This window comes from Prosopis cineraria, unplaced genomic scaffold, assembly GCF_029017545.1.
Source record: "Prosopis cineraria cultivar Desert tree isolate PC_DT_omini unplaced genomic scaffold, ASM2901754v1 PC7, whole genome shotgun sequence".
Classification (NCBI taxonomy): Eukaryota; Viridiplantae; Streptophyta; class Magnoliopsida; order Fabales; family Fabaceae; genus Prosopis; species Prosopis cineraria.
Window position 1 is genome coordinate 21,546,132 of NW_026555338.1, and position 5,587 is coordinate 21,551,718.

The 5,587-nt window shown below is 30.9% G+C and overlaps 1 long non-coding RNA gene across 2 annotated transcripts; it reads left to right on the forward strand.

The window, feature by feature from the left end:
• The first annotated feature begins 2,382 nt into the window (after positions 1-2,382).
• LOC129316832 (uncharacterized) lies at positions 2,383-4,567 on the forward strand. Of its 2 annotated transcripts, XR_008594803.1 has the most exons (4): positions 2,383-2,571; positions 2,739-2,974; positions 3,284-4,328; positions 4,449-4,567. It is a non-coding gene; the product is annotated as an uncharacterized LOC129316832 (long non-coding RNA). The 2 variants fall into 2 exon arrangements; XR_008594802.1 differs by having other exon boundaries at positions 2,383-2,974.
• The last annotated feature ends 1,020 nt before the right edge of the window (positions 4,568-5,587 follow it).

Consider the following 5,587-nt stretch of genomic DNA (forward strand, 5'->3'; position numbering starts at 1 on the left):
TATTTTTCATGTATTTTCAATCTCCTTTTATGGAACATTGATTTAAGAGCAGTCCCATTTTCAAAAAAAAATTAAGTCTCATTGGTTAAGAGATTTTAGGCTAATGTTAATATGAAAAATTTTTTTTGATTCATTAATGAGATTTAATTTATTTTTCTAGTTTTCATGTGTTTTTAGTTTATTTTCACAGGAGCATTGATTCAAGAGCAATTCTATTTTTAAATTTTCCTTATCATTAGCATTAACTTTATCCGGCCATCATTCTCCATTCGTTGTACTTTCCTATGCTTTGTCAATTTTTCTTATCAATAAGATTTAATTTATTTTCTTATTTTTCATGTATTTTTTGTATACTTTCACAGGAGCATTAATTTGAGCAATCTCATTTTTAAATTTCCTTGATTGTTAGCATTAACCCATCTGACTATCCTTATGCATTCAGGTACTTTTCCATGCCTTTTCAATTTTCTTGATAAAGGAGATTTAATTTCTTTTCCTATTTTTGATATATTTTTCTAATTTGTTGTACTCAATATTATTCAACTCTCATCAACTATCATCCATAAATATTGTCTGTAAAAAGAAAAAAAAGGAAATAAAAGAAATTTAAGTTTGATTTGGATCATCAATTCTTATCTCATAGTCTTAGCGTTTCAAATTATGCACGTTTCACCATGCATTCAATGCTGACAAGATAACACAATGACTATTTAAGTACTCTAAACAGGCAAAACTTGAGTGGTAAATGTATTTTTTTTAGTAGCCTTTTTGTTTTGCACATAAAAAAAGAAGAATAGGAACCAAAAAATACAAAAGAATAGAATACAATTTAAAAAAAAAAAAAAGAGGGATTCCTTTGGATTCTTTCTTATATCCATATTTATAGAAATATAATTTATATCATAATTCATAAACTAATATCTAATTTTTTTTATATGATCGAAAATGAAGGATTATTGAGAATTCTAAAGAATTTTTTTTTGGGCCAATATTTTTTAAGCACTCTAAGAATAGGCATTTTCTAAATAAGTTTTTCATTATAAGTTTGAAAAATAAAGACAAGATGTGTATAAATAAAATATTGAAGAAAAAAATGATTGAACAGAGAAACTCCTAAAAATTTAATTATTTTAAATATGTCGATATTAATGATATCAATAATATTTATTTTAAATTCTTTAACTACAATCTGGGCAACGCACAAGAAAATATTTAGTTTGAATTAAATGATGTAGAAATGCTTTTTCTTTTTTGGGTCAAGTTAGAGTTATAGGCATGAAAAAGCGTTCTTTAAAAAAAATGTTTGGATTAAAAAAGTACTAAATTTTTTCAATCAACTTTACAAATGATACAAAAATCCCTTTTTGTTAAATTACATTACTAAAATCAAGCCAAACACAAGCATATGTAAGGAGAATGATAGTTAGATCTTAAAAAATTAAATTAATAATAATTAAGTGCTGATAAAATTTTCTAAAAAAAGTTATGAATATTAATTCAAACAGTTATGAATAAAAATTTTATTACAATTTAAAAGTTATATTTAATATTTAAATACTTATTTACAATTAAATAATTATTTAATTTATAATTATTTAAATTGATATTTTTAGCTTATTTCTTCAAAAATTTTGCCAGAGGCTTAACTATTTTAGTTCAGCTGGAAAGCACGTTGGCTATAGGATCACCAAGGAATCCACCTAAATAGCAAGAATTAAGATTTCAACATCCATATTAAAAAGGAGTAGAACTAGTGAAGCTTTTCATCCACTAGATATTCATAAAACAAAGAAATCCAGTCCAATAATAGCAATCACTTACTCTTATTTTATTTCTAAATTAATTTTAGTATTTTTACTGAAATCAAAAATATATTCAATGTCATTAATTCAATCTAAAAATTAAATAAGTTTTTAACTTTACTCATATTAAATATACATATTTTAACAATAAAATACTCTAATATTTAATAAATTTTTTAATATTTAATAAGAACAAAAGGGTAAAAATAAACATAATAATTAGTAAAGTTTTTTATAAATAATATCAAAATAAATACTCTCTATTTTGTAAATAGGACAAGAAAAAAAAATCAAAAAGTTCATTAAAGAAATTATTTATGACTTATTAAACGTGTTATTTAGTTTAGCAAGGTAAAATTGTATTGCTACTCCTTAGTTTATTTTGCTACATATAGGTTGATTACGTTTATTTGGCAATTTCAATTTTCTTTGGTTGAGAATGGGAGGCAAAAATGTTTTGAAATTTTTTTAAAAAAAATTATGGATATTCTCATCTTTTAAAAAGAATAAATAATGTTGCTTTAGAAATATTAAAAGCGGCTAACCCATTCCTAACGTTTGACTAACCATGGGAGTGAGAGAGCGCATGAGTGGAGGGAGAAGAGGGAGAAGCAGAGTCTCAAGAACAATCTTGTCTTGAGGAGTGTTGAAAACATGGTGGAGTGTGATTTATATCTAGGATTTGGGGTTCAATTCCTACTTTTATTTGAGTTGGCGTAGTGATTAATGAAGCATCCTCACTTTCCCTCTTAACATCACCAAATCTGAGGTGCATGCAATTTATTTTCAGGATTTAGGTTTTAATTCCCACTCCTCTTCTATCAGGTTCCCATGATTCAATTAATTTTTATGGCGAACGATAAGAATTTCGGCGAGTTCTTGGTGTTATCGAGTGCCCGAACAGGTCTAAAGAGGGAGTTTGCATTTTCCATGTAGGCGCAATCAGAGATCTGTGGATCTTTAGGACTTGTGCCAGCAAAAACAAATATGGGGTTCAAGGCGGTCCTATCAACAAGAGGTCTAAGAAATTTGGTTCCTCTGGGGTTCAGAGAGATGAGCAGAATTACGCGAAGCCGGTGCCAGAGCATCGATGTTGTCGAACCCATTGTTTTGGAAGATGTCAAGGGAAAGCAAGTGAAGGCTATAAAATCAAAAACATAAAATTAGAGGAGGTAAAGTCATTTTTGAGCTTTGATAGAGTTGATGATAGCATTTCGGTGAAATCTTATTAGGGAAGAAATGGGAAAAATCTTCTTATCAAAAAAAAGAAATGGGAAAAATCTCAATCACCGCACTAGCAAACAGGATGATATTAAACCCCCATTCTCTGTAAATCCAACTTTCATTAACTTCTCCTTCTCCCTCTTTCTCCCTCTAACATGACGCATTTGTTTGCTACTTCCTTCACTTTAACCATCAAATAATAAGACCACTATTAAGACTTTGCTTCTGAATTTGCTCCATCTTACTGTATCTCTCAGAAACAGGGGCTATGGCTGCTATGAATATAAACTCCTTCTCCGGTAGATTCTGGATTCTCCTGGCATTGTTTGCTATTGTGGATTCTTCATGCAACACCACTGACCATGAGTTATCTGTTGATATATATTGTTAATATTATTCATATGGCTTCCGATAAGTCTCTCTCTCTCTCTCTCTCTCTCTCACACACACACACAGACATTTAATGTTTAATGAATCAAATCATAACACGCACACACACACAGAGATATTTAATGTTTAATGAATCAAATTTACTCAAAAAAATTCGATTAATTCTAGAATAGATGATATAAGAATGAAGAATATTGTCAATCGTTATCTGTTGATATATAACAGATAAACACAGCCACTTGCATATGACGTAGTTTTATTCCTAGAAAGTAGCCATGGCAAGCCTTCTTGTGTTGGCACAGCATCTTTATAATGTCTTGTTATAGGAGCTTGTGATGTTAACTATTTGCTTAATTTATGTAATAAAGAAATTAGCTTAATAATTAATCCTTGATGACATTTAGTTCACACTCTTCCAAACCGCCAAGGCTAAACCTGTGTTTCTAGTTTCCATTGGTCAACGCAATTAGTTTTCTCATGGCCGTGGTATTTATTTTTTTAATTATTTTTCCCAGATGCCACACTAAAAAATCTGTTTGATGAAAAGAGGCTTGTATTAAAAAGATAGAGGATCTAAAAATAACAAAGCATAACCTCGAGTTGAAACCAGCGTTGAGGAAACTACTTTGAAATTTCCTTGTAGCTCCTGTTGGACGATACAGTAAAACCACAGTGGTATTATTTCCTTTTAAACCTTTTAAACTAAAAACCAAATCTCAAATTCAGTTCGTTGTTCTCTATGGACAGCCAAGTGAGCATGTCTTCCCCGAGTATATATAGCTTTTGCCAGGCTCTGCTTTCCCCCATATCCCAACAACTATCAACAATTTCTCACTACCATTGTCGTCTTTCATGCTCAATGTTCAGAAACTACCATGTCTAGCATGGCTGGTCAAGTTATCAAGTGCAGAGGTCAGCCTTCACTCTTAAATATCTGCTCTCCTCTGTCTTTCTTTATCTTCTTCACACATAAACTTTCTTCTCTCTTCCCAATTCTGTATTGATTGTTTTGTGTGGAATTTTGAAATGTAGCTGCAAGCCACTGTCGATTGAAGAGGTAGAGGTGGTGCTGCCAACAGGCTAGAGAAGTGTGTCTCAAGATTCTTTTCACAGCCCTTTGCCATACTGATGTTTACTTTTGGGAAGCCAAGTAATTCTTTCATTACCCATCTTCTTCCATTTGTTGAATCTGAATCTTACTATTATTAAATTTTTTATTGATATTCTCCCGCATCATCATCATCACCCACTACTACTCCTCCTCCTACATTAAAATCAAAGAGAGCTTGAGTCTGAGATTTTCATTTTATGTCAGATGAAATTTCAATAAAACTTCCCAACGTCACACATCCTCCTTTTCTTTACGTCTTTCTTCAAGGCAATTTTTTTTGGCCTGAAAATTAAATATTAATTCTTGTGAGAATTATTTCTACATATTTTATGAATAATTATTGCTAATGTAATTCATTATTCAAATTAATTTATTTTTGTCTTTTAATTATTGCTATCAATTTTTATAAAAAATTCCAAACTTTTATAAAGAGTGTTAAAATGGGCCGAACACTTAAAAGGCCGACTCACTCTTTGAGCTTTTGGAAATGTTTCAAATCTCTCAACGTCAACGGTGTAGATTGCCTATCAAAATACTACCAGTCACTTTTAGAAGAACAAAAACACCCATATATACAGGACATATGAATGTATAGCATCTATAGCCTATAGGTGAACTTTGAAGTCCATCTATTATGGGTTTAAACATGGATACAACTCCATTATGGAACCATTGTGCTTCACATGCCCCTTTAACATTGCTCAAACTCGACAAGCAATGTCTCCGATGCTAGGCTACTATGTGTGCATAATCTCAAATGCAGGATCTAGATAGCCTTTGACAAACTCTAAACAGTTATCTTGTTAACTCAATAGTTAACAACCCTATTTTTTATAATCAAAATCAGCTACAAGTGAATTCTAACATGCAGCTGGGTTTAGAAAGCAAAAGGTTAGTCAGAAGCAAAGACACAATAGGTTCTAATCCCTCCTGACAAACCTTTTTGTTTCTTGCCTGGTTCATTATGCCTCCTTGTCATAAAAATCATCAGGAAGAGGACCTGTTGCAATGCCACCAAACATGAGCCTTGGACTTGTAACAATATAGAAGTCTGTTTGCA